The 16,112-nt window shown below is 52.1% G+C and overlaps 1 pseudogene; it reads left to right on the forward strand.

Annotated features, from left to right (window-relative positions):
- Positions 1-350: 350 nt before the first annotated feature.
- Positions 351-12,269, forward strand: LOC115643437 (annotated as a pseudogene).
- The last annotated feature ends 3,843 nt before the right edge of the window (positions 12,270-16,112 follow it).

Below are 16,112 nucleotides of genomic sequence, written 5' to 3' on the forward strand. Positions count from 1 at the left end.
CCTGATACCCTAAGGCGGAAAATGACCACAGTGCAGAGGGCCTATCACTTCACAGAATCACAGAAATGTGGAGTTGAAGGGACCTCAGGAGATCAAACAATCACCCCCATGCGCTGAGGCAGGACCAAGTGCATCTAGACCATCTCTGGCAGATATTTGTCCAATCTGTTCTTAACTCCCCGCAATAACAGGGATTCCACAGCCTTCCTAGATCACTTGTTCCTGTGCTGAACCATCCTTAGTGTTAGAAAGTTTTTCCTAATATCTAACCTAAATCTCCCTTGCTGCTAACTAAGCCAATTCCTTCTTGTCCTACCCTTGATGGACATGGGCACCAATTGATCACAGTCCTCTTTATAACAACCTTTTGTATATTTGCAGATTGTTATCATGTCTCCCATCAGCCATCTTGTCTCTGGACAAAATATGCCCAGTTCTTTCAACCTTTCCCCAGATATCTGCAGCCCCAAGGCCACTTGTATCAACACCATCGGGAGCTACTGGTGTAAGTGCTGGGCCGGCTACGTCCTCTCCACCAGGAACTCAACCGTGTGCGAAGGTGGGTCCTGCCAAGAGATGTATGGAGGGGGCAGCTGGTAGAGCTGGGAAGGGCCTGGGTTACACAGGCAGAGGTCTTGGCCGAGAGGGCAGCGAGCTGTGAACTGGTATGGGACAGTGCGCCAGCCCCCTACCTCCCATGGACGGGGTCCCTCTGGGTCTCAGCCTTAGCTGGTGAGGGCTCAGCCTCCAGGCTCCCACCTCCCTCCAGCCCAGCCTGTCTGTCCACTGGGGTGTTTCTGTTTGTCTCAGAGCCACAGCCACCAATGTGCCTGGGTCTGGCTTCGGGAGCGGAGCAGGAGCTGTGCCAGGGCCAGGCCAGGATTACACCAGAGGCAGGACAGAGAGGGGTCAGCAGGGCTGCCAGGAGCCTGGCATCTCTTCCCTAGGGTTGCCAACTGTCTAATCACCCTTCCAAACACCCTTCCCCGAGGCCCCTGCACTGTCTACTCCATCCCTCTCCCTCCGCCGCTCGCTGCCTCCCACCCTCACTCACTTTCCCCAGGCTGGGGCAGGGGATTGGGGTGTGAAAGGGGGTGCAGGCTCCAGGTCAAGCCTGGGGAATGGGGTTGGCATGCAGGTGGGGATGTAGGGTTCAGGCTCGGGGATGGGGCTCAGAGCTCAGGCAGGGGATTGGGGTGCAGGAGGGGGAGCAGGATACAGGCCCTGGAAGGGAGTTTGGGTGCCAGAGGGGGCTCAGGTGGCGCTTACCTTGGGCAGCTCCTGGTCGGCAGCACAGCAGGGCTAAGGCAAATGTAAAGGTGGGTTCTCCCCAATGGGCAGAGGCGTCTGTACCCAGCAGGTCTCTCTGCAGAGCAGATGGAAACACTTCAGGAAGCCTCAGAGATGGGAGCAGGAGGGACAGGCAAAGCCGAGTGTAAATGGACGAGAGAGAGAGACAGAGTGAGATGGGGAGGAAGGAAGGGATTTTGGAGCAGCCACACATTAAACTGTTGGCAGCGCAGGACTGGCATGTGCACAGAGATCAGCCAATACAGAAATTCTCAGACAAAAACCTTTGCTGTTGGTATTACGGTGACCCCTGTAAACCTCATTCAAGATCAGGGAAATTCTGTGTTGGTTTCTTTCATCGCTAGGACTCGATCCTTCTTATCCCTCTAGCAGAGCGGAAGAATTACTTCTTGTGTCTTGCTTACAACACTCCCGCTAGTACAGGGGTTCTGAAACTGGGGTTCAGGACCCCTCAGGAGGGAATGAGGGTATTACATGGGGGCGTCATGAGCTGTCAGTCTGCATCCCAAACCCTCCTTTGCCTCCAACATTTATAATCATGTTAAATGTAAAAGAAAGTGTTTTTAATTTATAAGGGGGGTTGCACTCAGAGGCTTCCTATGTGAAAGGGGTCACCAGTAGGAAAGTTTGAGAACTGCTGTGCAAATACATCCCAGAATGAGGTTTGGTTTTTTTGCAACAGCATTACACTGTTGACTCTTATTTAGCTTGTGATCCTTGGCTTCATGGTCTGGGATACCGCCTTGGGAGGGTTGGGAGGGTACTTCAGTCAGGCTGAGAAAAAGATCCTGGCTGTTGGGGAGAACGGAGAGCTGTGTGCTCTCCTCAAGCTCGTCATCATCCTCCTCCTCCTCATCTTCTCTGTCCGCAGAATCCTCAGGCACGGCAGAGATTACCCCCTCCTCGGAATCCACAGTCGGGGTGGGGTAAAGGCGGCGGCCCCACCTAGAATTGCATGCAGCTCAGCATAGAAGTGACATGTCTGTGGCTCTGCCCCGGACCTTCCATTTGCTTCATTGGTTTTCTGGTAGATTTGTCTGAGCTCCTTAACTTTCACATGGCACTATAGTGAGTCCCTATTGTGGCCTCTCTCTATCATGTCCCTTGAGATTTTTTCAAATGTTTTGGCATTTCGTCTTTTGGAACGTAGTTCTGCTAGCACGAAATCCTCTCCCCATACAGTGATCAGATCCAGTACCTCCCGTGCCATCCATGCTGGAGCTCTTTTTCGATTCTCAGACTGCATGGTTAGCTGTGCTGATGAGCTCTCCATGGTCACCTGTGCTGATCACCTCTCCATACTGGGCAAACAGGAAATGAGATTCAAAAATTCGCAGGGCTTTTCCTGTCTACCTGGTCAGTGCATCTGAGTTCAGACTGCTGTCCAGAGTGGTCACAATGGTGCACTGTGGGATAGCTCCCTGAGGCCAATATCATTGAATTGCAGCCACACTAACCCTAATCCGAAATGGCAATACCGATTTCAACACTACTCTCCTTCTCGAGGAGGAGTACAGATATTGATATTAAGAGCCCTTTATATCGAAATAAAGAGCTTCATTGTGTGGACGGGTTTAGCGTTAATTCCGTTTAATGCTGCTAAATTTGAAATAAACACGTAGTGTAGACCAGGCCTTATTTAGCTTGTGATCCACTATGACCCCCAGAGCCCTTTCCGCAGTGCCCCTTCCTAGGTAGTCATTTCTCATTCGGTATGTGGGCAACTGATTGTTCTTTCCTAAATGGAGAACTTTGCATTTGTCCTTCTTGAACTTCATCCTATTTACTTCAGACCATTTCTCCAGTGTGTCCAGATCATTTGGAATTTTAGTCAGATCCTCCACAGCACTTACAAGCCCTCCCAGCTTGGGATCGTCCGTAAACTTTATAAGTGTTCTCTGTGTGCCATGATCTAAATCACTGATGAAAATATTGAACAGAACCGGACCCAGCACTGATCCCTGCGGGACCCCACTTGTTATGCCCTTCCAGCTTGACTGTGCACCACTGATAACTGCTTGCTGGGAACAGTTTTCCAACTAGTTATGCACCTACCTTAGAGTGGCTGCATATAGATTGTATTTCTCTAGTTTGTTTATGTCACGTGAGACAGTGTCAAAACCCTCACTAACGTCAAGATATACCACATCTACTGCTTCCCCCAGCCACAAGGCTTGTTACCCTGCCAAAGGAAGCTCTCAGGTTGATTTCACAGGATTTATTCTTGACAAATCCATGCTGATTGTTATTTATCACCTTATTATCTTCTAGGTGTTTGCAAATCGATATCAAACCTTCTAAAACTTCTGTAGTTTTGCTAGTGGCTGGTCCCCAGACTTACACACCCCTTGTCTTCCTGCAGGAGAGCACTGAATCTACAGACCATATACTCTGATTTCTTCTGCTGATTTTCATGTCGTTTCTTTCCAATATGCACTTCCGTGTCTCTCTGCATCTTCCTTCACTTCCTTTTTCCTCTCCCAACACGAGCACTACAACATCTGTAAAAGACATGTGCCAGGGGACTCCTCTCTGGCTGCTTTCTGTCAATGCACCCAGCACCAATATGAACAAAAAGGGCTTAGTCCCAAGCCTTGATGTATTCCAGCCGTTACTAGAAACTGTTTCCTTTCTCCACACGAACCTTTCGCTGTGGCAACAGAACCATTGTACATGTCCTGGACACATCCGATATAAAAGCTTTATTCACTCAATGTGGGGTGTCAGGATCAGGTCCCTGCATAAGGCAAACACCAATGTCGATCGCCCTTCCGCAGCTGCAGAACTCACCCTCTGCCTTGGGTCTCTCCGCAGGGAAAGCGGAGCAGCAGGAGCAGCAGTTTTTGCTCTTTCTTTATTTCAACGTTAGACAGTTTCATGTCCACGTCTGGAGATGGGAGTGCGGCGTTATCACTGGAAAGGTGAGGCTCCGCCCCTTACATGTGCCCTGCAGGCTAGTGCCCCTGGGTGTGCCCCAGAGCCCTGCGTGCTGCTGTGCCAGGTTAGGAGTCTCACTGGAGGGGAGGGAGACATATAGATACTCCTCAGAAAAGATCTGTGCCCTCCACTGCTGTGGGGAGGGGGGCTGCACCCACTAGTGGTGTTTGTGTGAGTGCACGTTTGTGTTATCCATCCACATGCGCACTCTAGTGTTCAGAACTGTTGTTGTTCAGAGGTGCTATACTGCTAACAGTTAATGGGGATCCTCCTTCAACTCATCTGTCAGTGACCTGAGTGTTTCAGGCACCAGGATATGTGCCCTATCCCTGCCCTGCCAGACATTTCTGAGCAGCTGCCTGATGCAGCATAGCGACAGCCTAGGAAACCATGGGCTTGTGACAATGTTGTTCCCTGACATCTGTAATGGAGGGATGGGGGATGGGGGAGCAGGAGCGAAGAAGGAAGGACAAAGGGTTCTAGCCCCAGTTAGCTTCAGGTCCCAGTGGGGCCCTGAGTCAGCCTCAGTGAACCTCCCTTGTATAGGGCTCCCCCCTCTGAGAGCACTGCAGCCCCTGAACTGGCATTGGCTGTGATGCCCGACACCCCCTGGGAACACGTGGGACGTGGCACCTGAACCCCTGGACTCCTCGCTCCCAGGGCTTTTCCTTTCCTGTCCCCAGAACATGACTCTCCATTTCAATGCCCTCCTGAACAGCACCTCCCTCTGGGACAGCGGAGACACGGACAGGGGTCGGCCGTGACCGTCCTGCTGCAGAGCGTGGAACTGGCTGCACTGGCCACTGCGCTCCGGTCTCTGGAGAGGACAACACAGAACGTGACGACAGAGTCTCTGGGTGAGGGGGGACGTGTGGCTCTCAGCGCCACCTGCTGGCTGCTGTGAGATATGGGGTTACACTCTGTGCCCCAAATCCATTGGAAGTTAGAGCCTATATCCCATTGTGATGTGAGCCTGTGTTCAGTACAGACAGAGAACCCTGCCCCAGGTGCCCCTGCACCAGGAAATATAACCCAGCCCCGCCAGTGCCCCCAGGAGCAACAGCAATGCCCGAGAAGGGTTTAAATGTGATATTTGGCATTTCACCACTAGGGGCTGCCACGCTGAGCCAGGCGCCTCCCCCCACCCACACTACTCCCCCTGCTGGGGACGCAGCATCCCCAGGGAGACACAGCCAGAATGGGGGGAGGGGATATGGGAGGGGTGATCAGGCAACTCGGGGGGGAGGGCACCAAACTTCCCCCTCCCCTAGTGCAGAAGAGCTCTGAAACCCCTCCGGCTCCAAGCGGAGTGGGAGGGGGGTGGATCTGACCCAGAATGGAGAGATTCCCAGGGAAGCGGTTTCACAGCGAGGGGCTCTGTAATTCCTCCCCCACCCCCCCCAGCTATCCAGAAGTGGCTCGTCACAGGGAACTGCAGCCAGCACAGCGAAGTCTTCAAGCTGAGAGCTCACGAGGAGACGATGGACGTGCACTGTGATGCAGTCACTGGGGTAGCCACACAAGGTACCATCCTGGGGATGGCGACACCCAGGGCCTAAACCACGGCACAGAGCAGTTCCCTGGCACCGAACCCCAGTCTGGGTTCCCCCGTTCCTCCCTCTCTCCCTCCCTATGGATCTCCAGGCTGGCCCCGGCCTCTGTCTCTAGCCCTGGAGTGCTTGCTCCTTGCTGGCTGAGCCAGTGGTTCTCAGGCTTTGGGCCATGGAGCTGGCACCTTCGTTCCTGTCTGTCCCACAGCTTGAGCCCCGAGCAGTGAGGATTTGGGGGTGCAGAGGGGAAACGGCTCATGAGAGGGTCTCTGGTATGAAGTGAGCCCAGAGAATGGAAAGGGCAAGAACACCCTAGTCTAGACAGAACCCCAAATGGAGACGTAGGGGACCAGAGTAACGTGGACCCTCAGCTGCCTATTCAGGGCCCCAAATCCTCATTGTGACTCTGGGCACCTGGCCGGCTCATTCTTTGCCATAGCGACTCCATCTCCCTAACGAGGGATCACCTCATGTCACAGCAGGTTTGAGACTGGTGCTTTTATTTCCTACTCCATCCTGGACTGCATCATCAGTGCAAGACATCTCAGCGAGGGAAATCAACCAGGTGGTGGGAAGCTGGAGAAGAGTCACCTCAATTCCAGGATGGTGAGTGGGGCGTCGGAGATGGGAGACAAATTCCCCTCTCCAGATCCGCAGACTTCACCCTGTGCCACAGACAGGTGCGCGGAGGGAGATCCCCTCGCTTTGCTCCATAGCTGGGGCTCCAGAGGGGTATATAGAAGGCACCAGCTCCTCCTGGGCGTTTGGACCGTGCTGCCTTTCTGGCTCCTGGTGGTCCTGAGATGAGGAGGCCTCCTTATTCCTGATGCACTGGGGCTGTGTTACTGGAGGAGGTTACCGAGGGTCACACCACGACACAGGGCTGTGCAAAGTGCTGTAGGGTAAGAGCTCCGCCTAGCTCACCCCTGAGCCGGAATAACTGGAAAGCCGCTTTGTGTAGATAAGGGGGTTCAGGGAGTCAGCATGAAACTCTTTGATATGGTAATGAAGTGGTTAGGGTGCGTATGTGTATGTGTGCACACAGCACTGCCCTCTGCTGGACACTGTCGGAACTGCTCAGCTCACATTCCTTATTGTGCTATTGGCTGGCAAGGATTTATTACCCTTTTTTCCAATAGCAGGGTCTGGGCTTTTGCAGCAGCAGGATCTGTGTTCTCTCTCCGCTGCCACTGGGATGGCCCTAGTGGGCACTAGGGGCTGCGTGGGGAGAGCTGTGGAGCTGTAAGTGACCTCAAGTTTGCTATAGCCATGGAATAACAGAACCGACGTTCTGTGGTCCCGCGAGGATGAGGATGATTCTGTGGTGTTTCCAGGCCAAAAAAGAGGAGGAAGAGGCTCTCTGCGTCTACTGGAAAGTAGTGGCCGAGAGCGGCAGCTAGTCTCCGGATGGCTGCACCGCTGTGCACATGAACAGTACTCACATCACCTGCAGCTGTGACCATCTCTCCAGCTTCGCCGTCCTAATGGCTCCTATCGCAGTGACGGTATCTCACCGTGAGACTCGGGTCACAGGGCAGGACCCTGAGCTCCTCACTCAGCCGTGGGCAAAGCTCTCCCTGGAGTGACTGGAGGCTTTGCTGGGGAAAAGGCTGAGTCGGAGCTGAGGGGGCTCGGCTGGGGTCACTGGTGATTTCCCCTTTGCTGTGTTACAGGAGAGTTCCCCACTGACCATCATCACCTACGTGGGACTGACCCTCTCCCTGCTGTGCCTCTTCCTCGCCATCCTCACCTTCCTCCTGTGCCACTCCATCCGCAACGTCAGCACCTCCCTCCACCTGCAGCTCTGCATCTGCCTCTTCCTGGCCGACCTTCTCTTCCTCACCCAGGTGACCCGCATCCGCAGTCAGGTACGGCCTGATTCTCCCCTGCTCTGTTCCTCCACTCGCAGCAGGGCTGGGGTGTGTGGCTTTGAACCCCTTTGTTCTCCCTAGATTCTGGGCTGTGCAGGACACAGGGAGTGTTCCTGGGGGGATGTTTCCACCCCATTAGGCCCCTTCACACTGGTCTTTGTGGTCTGAGTGTCCCCAATCCCTGGAGTTCAGCCAGTTCTGTCCCTATGTCACAGTCTCCCTGTGCCTCTATTCCTCTCCTATGTGACTTGCTTGGATCCCCTGAGCCCTGCTCCCCTCCTCTAACCACTAATCTTTGCTCCCTTCCTCCATCAGCAATGTGCACCTGCAGGACTCTCCAGAAACCAAGGTACCTTCCATCTCTGGGTCACGGAGCGCTATAATTGGAGAGCTGTGCTAACAAGAATCCCGGTGTCACCCCCCCCCCGGCAGGTCTCCCCTATATTCAGCATTTCTCTTCCCCACCACAATGTCCCGGGGCTCTCTCCCCCCAGGTGGCGTGTGCTGTCATTGCTGGCCTCCTACACAACCTCTTCCTGGCCTGCTTCACCTGGATGTTCCTGGAGGGGCTGCACCTCTTCCTCACCGTCAAGAAGCTGAAGGTCGTGAATTACACCAGCGCCAGCCGGTTCAAGAAGAGATTCATGTACCCGGTTGGCTATGGATTCCCAGCCCTGGTGGTGGCTATTTCTGCAGGGGTGAATCCTGAAGGCTACGGAGCTTCCACACAGTACGTGCAGCGCCCATCCCGAAGGGGAGCTGGGATGGGGCTTCCATGTGCTTGTCCGGCTCACCCCAGGTCTGACTTGAACCTAGATTTCCCTGCTCACCCTGCCTGGGAGCTGAATGTCCCCCTGGGACCCTTCCCATCCCCAGGGACACTAAGCTGCCCTGAGCGCTGTAGTTGAGGTGCCCCCGTCAGACATCTGCACTCCTCACCCCACTGATGATATGGAAGAACAAGCCAGAAAGATCCCACTGGACTCCCAGCTCCCAGGCTGGGTTTGTGGGGCTGGTGGGTAGGAAACAAATGCACCTTCTTACTATGAGCAAATCCCTGAGCATCCCCTCTCTAAAGTGAGAGACTCCACTAAAACGGGGCGTGGTCTGTTCTAGACACCCCAGGCTAGATCCTCAGCTGGTGTAAATCAGGGCAGTTCCACTTCTTTCAGTGCAGCTAGGCCAAGGTCCCTCCGCTGCATGTCTGGCCCTCCATCAATACTGGCCCATCCGCCAGAAAGGGTCATTTGAGGAGGTGGAAGAGGAAGTGGTGGCTGGAAGCAGGACTTGCTGAGGTACATGGGGAGGGCTGTTTTCCTGCTGCCCACAAGAGAGTCGGCCATGTCACAGGCAGGCTGAGATCCATCTCGCTTTTGAGAGCCAGCTGCCCTGTGACACCTCCTCTCTGCCCCCGGGGCTGAGAAAAGGCAGTAATCCCATTAAAGTCACTTTCTTCTCCCTCTCTGTCTGTAGTTGCTGGCTCAGCCTGGAGAGAAGCTTTCATTGGAGCTTCCTGGGTCCAGTCTGTGCCATAATCCTGGTGGATACCTCACAGAACCACATTCTCCTCTCACCTCTGCGACCCCATTGATTTAAGTGAAGCAGGGAGGGGAAGTTGGCCCATAAAATGTAAGGAAAGACCCAGTTAGGTCCCACCTGGCTCATCGGCTGTGGTCTATCCCTGAATGAGTCCCTGTGCTGTATCCCCAGGCCTGCAGCTGTTACTCAGGCACAGCTCCCAGGGACGTCAGCAGGAGTTTTGCCAAGTGAAGACAGAAGAGTTTGGTCTAGTTGCGTTAATGACCCAAGGAACGAGGAAGGGAGAGGGCTCCACTCTGCAGTGGTTTTTGTAGGGGAGGAAACAAGTGTCCCTACATATTCCTCCCTACCCATGGGGAAGTTGCGGGGGGCGGGGATGAGATCGTTCTCTGTCTCAGCTGGTGTCACCGGCCCCGGATGGGATATTTTACAGGAAATATTTCCCACTGTTCCCACAGATAAATATAACGTTCTTTGTGCTGATCCTGAGAAATGGACTCTCCTCCCTCAATGCAGATGTGTCCACTGTCAGACACCACAGGTTGGAGGGCAACAAAACAGTCCTGGAGGGTCAGATGTCTTGTTTGGAAGGTCCTTGGCACCAGAGGGAGTGGGGGATTGCAGGAGGGGAACAGCATATCTAGGATCCATAGGAATGAATTCCCAGTGTGTTTGCATTGACAGTAACCCTGTCCCACATAGGAAAGCCGAGGATGGTAGCTCCACCCCACTCTGCCCAGATCCTCCTGACCCAATTGCTCTCCATAGAGTTATTGTAACAGGATCTCTCCATCTGCCTTTATCCAGGTTACTGACCTTTAAAGCCATCGCCCAACTCTTCGTTCTGGGCTGCACATGGAGCCTTGGTCTCCTCCAGGTCAGCCCAGCAGCCACAGTCATGGCATATTTATTCACCATCATCAACAGCCTGCAGGGAGCCTACATCTTCCTGGTGAACTGTCTCCTCAATCGCCAGGTAATGCCCACAGCCCATCAGTGCCCACTGTCAAAGTTAGACTCAGGACTCACAGTTTGTCAGACCACTCTGTTTTATTAGCACAGCACTCTGCTAATAACACCCAGATAATGTGAGCACTATGCAAGGCACAAACTATCTTATTTATACAGATAAAAGGGCAAGCACTTAACAAGATAACAAAGGAAGCAGAATCCGATAAGTTTACCTGGGCTAGGCATGCATATCTTATTTCCTTACTAACTATTACCGATCCTCTGTTAATGTTTCGCCATTAGCACCCTTGTTTATGCCTAATGTTTCTTTTCCTGGCACCTGTATTTCAACATTTCTTATTTCTGCTTAAAGGTACATACAACATTTCTTTAATCCATTCTTATTTTTACAATTTAATTCATTCTACTTTCACACCACCCAGCACCTTCACCGGCCTCGCAAGTGGCCATGTCTGATCTTCTCTGTGTTACATAGTGCAGTGACCGTGTCCCTCACTCTCCAGATGAGAGAGGAGTACAGGAGATGGATCAAGGGATTCCGAAGGTTCAGCACAAAATCTCAGACATCCGATCTGTCCATGTCTGCTGTCTCACTGCCAGCACCAAGACGGTAAGATGTTGTCATAAACAGATAGTTAAGGGTTAATGTTCTTTTACCTGTAAAGGGTTAACAAAGGGAACCAAACACCTGACCAGAGGACCAATCAAAAAATAAGATTTTTTCAAATGTCAAGGAAGGGAAGTTTTTGGGTGGGTGTTCTTTGTTCTTTGTCTTGGTTCGGTGGCCCTCTTGGCTCTGAGAGTGATCTCTCTATCTCCAGGCTTTCTAATCTTCTGTTTCCAAGTTGTAAGTACAAGGATAGTAAGACAATAGGTTTATATTGGGTTTTTTTGTATTTACATGTGTATAGTTGCTGGAATGTTGTAAATTGTATTTCTTTTTGGATAAGGCTGTTTATTCATTTTTTTCTTTTAAGCCATTAACCCTGTATATTGTCACCTTGATGCAGAGACCAGTTTTATGTCTTTTCCTTTCTTTTTATATAAAGCTTTCTTTTTAAGACCTGTTGGATTTTTTTTTTAGTGGTGGCTCAAGGGGACTGAGTCTGCAGCTCACCAGGGAATTGGTGGGAGGAAGAAGACAGGGGGGAAAGAGAGAATCTCTTTGTGTTAGATTTACTCAGCCTGACTTTGCATACCCTCTGGGTGAGGGGGGAGAGAGATTTGATCTCTCGGTACTTGTGTTTCAAGGACTGGAAGCAGGGAATCTCCTAGAGTACCCAGGCGGGGAAATCTGGGAGGAGGTAAAGAGGGGGAAGGGAAGTGGGTTATTTCCCTTTGTGGTGAGACTCAGGGCATCTGAGTCTTGGGGTTCCCCAGGGAAGGGTTTGGGGAAACCAGAGTGAGCCAGACACTGGAATTTTCTGGCTGGTGGCAGCGATATCAGATCCAAGCTGTTAATTAAGTTTGGAGGTTTCATGCTAACTTCTCATGTTCTGAACTCCAAGGTTCAGATCTGAGTAGGAAAGCTATGACAGATGTCCTCTGCTCTGTTCCAATACCAGCCTGTGACACAGTCTTCTCTAGCTGGGTCTCATTGCTGCTGTAAAGGTGCTTTGCCCCCTGAATGACGCAGGATTGGTTATGAGTCAGCTGGGAACATCACTGCAAGTGTTAGTGAGAGTCGGTCACTATCGAGGATTATCCTAGATGTCTTAGGCACCAGAATAAAATGTCCTGTCCTGGCACTTCCACGTTCCCTTCCCTTGGCTCTCCTGGGAGCTCCAAGGGTCACTCACTGTGGACTAGGCAGGGATTGGCTCTTGCAGTGTAAAGATCTGAATGTATCAGATTATCCCCTGGGACTGAAACCTTGTCAGTGGAGACGGATCATCCCCAATGAGCAGTCAGCACCATGAAGAATTTCCCTTGGCTCCATTATCCCTATGGGTCAGTGTCCAGGGGCTTTGTGTGTCACCTTCCAGAGACAACCTGCCAATTTGCATATTACACTCTCAGTGGCCTTGGAACCTATTGTCATTTTTGTGCTTTTCTTGCCAGATGTAACCCGTCTGCCAGGTGGAGGTAGCAGCAACCAGGGCCGGGTTCAATACCTAGGGGTTCCAATACAAAACAGAACCAGCTGGAGCCCCCTGTGATGTTGCACTCCACATGCTTTATGGAAATATGCTTATGAATATGACATAATTAGAATATACTTTACGCTAAATACCCCTTCTATGTTGTCTTTAGAAAGCTTGTAATCTGCTAAGTGTGTTCATCCTATTTGTTTGCATGTGTTATTTCTATATCTGGAGTCAGGAGAATAAGATATAAACTTGTATCACTGATGTAAACATATTAAGTGGAGGCCATTAAAAGTGCTCCAGAAACAATCAGTTGTAAATGGCCTTAGTTACTTGAAAGCCTCCCTGTGTATGTGTGGGCCAGCCCATAGGGAATGGAGACTGGGCATTTTACAGTGACATGTGACCATGTCACCTGATAATGAAATCAATCTTAATCTGATACTTTTCCATCTAGAAGGAGGGGTAGGGACCCAGAGAGACAAAAGATTCCCACCTTGTGCCAAAGTGATAAAAAGGGGTGGAGCAGGACAAAGGCCTGCCAGTCATGAGAAAACCCCTGCTTACCACCTGAGTTGTCTCCTGGATCTAACAAAGACTGTACCAGGGGAAAGGTTTGGACCCAGACTAAGGAGTCTAGTCTGTGAAAGAAGCTTATTGGAACATCTCTGAGAGTGAGATTTACCTGTAACCAGTTTCTTAATGTATTTGCCTTAGACTTTTGTGTTTTGTTTTATTTTGCTTTGTGACTTACTTTTGTTCTGGCTGTTATTACTTGAAACCACTTAAATCCTACTCTTTATAGTTAAACAAAAATGATTTTATTTATAAACCCAAAGTAAGTGATTAATACCTGGGGGAGCAACCAGCAGAGCATAGCTCTCCATCTGTGATACAGAGAGTGAACAATTTACGAATTTAACCCGTATAAGCTTTTGTACAGAATAAAACGGATGTATTTGGGGTTTGGATCCTTTTGGGAGCTGGGTGTCTGGGTGCTGGAGACAGGTAACTTGCTGAACTGTTTTTAGTTAAGGTCTGCAGCTATGGGAACATGGCCCAGACCCTGGGTCTGTGTTGCGGCAGGCAGCGTGTCTGGATCAAAAAGGTAGGGTTCTGAAGTCCCAAGCTGGCAGGGAAACAGGCTCAGAGTTAATTTCATCACATCAGGTGGCAGTCCCAAGGGAATCTCTTTGACTAACCCATCCCACTCCCACCCAGTAATCTGAGAAAACTTCAAACCCCCCCAGGTGCCTCTAAGAGGCAATACTCCCCCTCTTGAGTCTGTGTATAACAAAGAGAACTTTTAATAAAAAGGGGAAAGAAACCTGGTAGTAATCTGGGAAACCCCAGAACCACGATTCGAAAGCTTGTGACCATGAGTAAGGCAATGATATTTTTAATAAAAATCACAGCCAGGTTGTGGGCAATAAACAACAATTCACGGAAGCCTCTGACCTGTCCTGACTTTCACTAAAAATAAACAGACAAAATGAGGAGGCAGGTTCACCTCCGCGCCCACTGCATCTGGAGCTCCGGGGTCCCCCACAGCCACTGCCCCACTTCAAAGTCCCCCGCTCCTCACAGCAGCTGAGCAGTTGTGGGGGATCTCACCCCCTGTGGCAGCAGGGAGCTCCAGTTCCCCATCACTTGCGGCAAGTGGAAGGTCTAGGGTCCCCCACTGCCCACCGGGGGCTGGGCTGCTGCAGGGTCTCCTCACCCTCCACAATAGCTGAGAGCTCCGGGGGGGTCCGTCCTCTTCCCGTCATGGCTGGGCAACTGCAGAGGGTCCCCCGCCACCAGCCAGAGGGGAGCCAGGGACGCTTGGTGGTGGAGAAGGCCTTCCCCATCCACACCACCATGCCACATGCTGCCCCCTTTCACAGCATCGAGAAGATAAGCAACGTGTCCAAGCCCCTCGGGGAGGACCCAGGCCTGGGCAGCAGGGCCTTGCCAGGTAGGGCCCAGCGCGGTGCCTTGTAGCCAGGGCTGGCTTTAGGCACCGCGGGGCCCGATTCGAAGGAGCTGCCACCGAAGTCCTGCTGTTGTCTTTGGAAGCAGCTCTATTGGCGGCATTCCGGCGGAGGGACCTTCCTCTGTGGCACTGATTGAGCTGCCGCCAAAGACAGTGGCGGGACTTTGGCGGCAGCTCCTATGGGACGTTGCGGGGCCCTCTTAGTGGTGTGGAGCCCGATTCTGGGGAATCAGCTGAATCGCCCTAAAGCTGGCCCTGCCTGTAACCTTCTTCCCCCCTCAGGCTATGGAGCTCCCTGCCCTCTGGTCAGTTCTGATGTGCGAATTATTGGGGGGCAGAGCTAATTGGAGGGGAAAGGGCTCCTGTCCATGACCTCCAGGACATAATCATAGCCTTAGCCATGAGCAAACGCCTACCCCAGAATATATTGGGCAGTGTCTTTTGCCTCAGTTTCTCCCCTTGCGGTATGAAAATCTGACAAATTCTCTTTTAACCTGCCTGTGCCATTTAACCCACTCACAGTTGCTGTCCTTGATCGGCGAAGACCCAGAGTTCAGAGCGTTCATGTGAGATCAACTCCTACCCAGGGCCAGCTCTGGCTTTTTTGCCACCCTAAGCAAAAAAACAAACAAACAAAAAAACCTGTGGGGTGGCTGGAGTGGCGAAGCAAAAAAAAAGAAAAAAAGGGTGGCCATGCCGCCCCAGGATTGGAGGGAAGCTGCCCCTTAGACTCTGCCACCCCAAGCAAGAGCTTGCTTGGCCGGTGCCTGGAGCTGGCCCTGCTCCCGCCAGAGGGGTGGGAGGTGTGGAGATGGTGTTGAGAAATGCCTCGGCCACTGCTGCTGCCACCAGGGCCGACGAGAGGGGGGAGGAGCTGGTACAAATTACCGGGGCCTGGGGCCTGGCTGCCCGGCTTTGTTGGCTCCATTATCCAGTCCGCCCTTGCTGGGCATCCCAAAAAAATTTTTTCACTGGGGCCTGAACCCACTCTCGGTGGCCCTGGCCACCACCATGTTTACAACAGATCTGGTCTGAACTACAGACCTATATCGGTGGAACTACATCACTTGGGGGGTGAAAAATCCACACCCACCCTCCCTCTGTGCAATGTAGTTATACCAACCTGATCTGTGTAGACAGCGCTGTGTGGGCAGGAGAGCTTCTCCCGTCGACTCATCTACTGCCTCTCGGGGAGGTGGATTAACTACACCGATGGGTGAAGCTCTCTCCCGTCAGCTTAGAGCACCTCTATTAAAGCGTCACAGCAGCACAGTTCCCTTGGTGCAGCTGTGCCGATGCAGCGTGTTAAGCATAGACGTGCCCTAAGGCTCAGCGGCTAAACCTGATTCTCAGTGATTTCAGCTCCAGCGATCACTGAACAAACTAAACACTCTCCAGTGTGTCTGATCAGCTCTGCCTTTACACAGTGGCGAGGGAGATGATCAAATGGCATCTAGGACTCTTTAGGCAGAGCCCACACCCCCTGATACAGACACCTGCCCCCACGTCTTTCTCTCTCACAGGGATTTGGCCTCCCTACCCCCCTGCTTAACGAGTGAGGGTCAATCAGGGCAGGCTAAGCACAGTTCTGCTGCCCTGTCCTCACACAGTCAGGGTGACAACATGCCATTCCCCTGCATTACCTACTAAAGTGATTTGTAACCCAACACCTGCCAAAAGGGGTCACTTTGGCAAAGCAGCTCCCTGTGCTGAGTTCCTAGGCACAGCAGGGTGCTTAGGCAAACACAATCTGCTCCTGGAGTCTGTTCCCCCAGCTCATCACGCCATGTCAGAGGGGAGCTCAGTACGACCCCACCTACAGAGCAATGAAGAATCTGGAGGGAAGGCGGAGCCTTTCGTGTCTGAAACT

The sequence above is a fragment of the Gopherus evgoodei genome, unplaced genomic scaffold, assembly GCF_007399415.2.
Source record: "Gopherus evgoodei ecotype Sinaloan lineage unplaced genomic scaffold, rGopEvg1_v1.p scaffold_59_arrow_ctg1, whole genome shotgun sequence".
Classification (NCBI taxonomy): domain Eukaryota; kingdom Metazoa; phylum Chordata; order Testudines; family Testudinidae; genus Gopherus; species Gopherus evgoodei.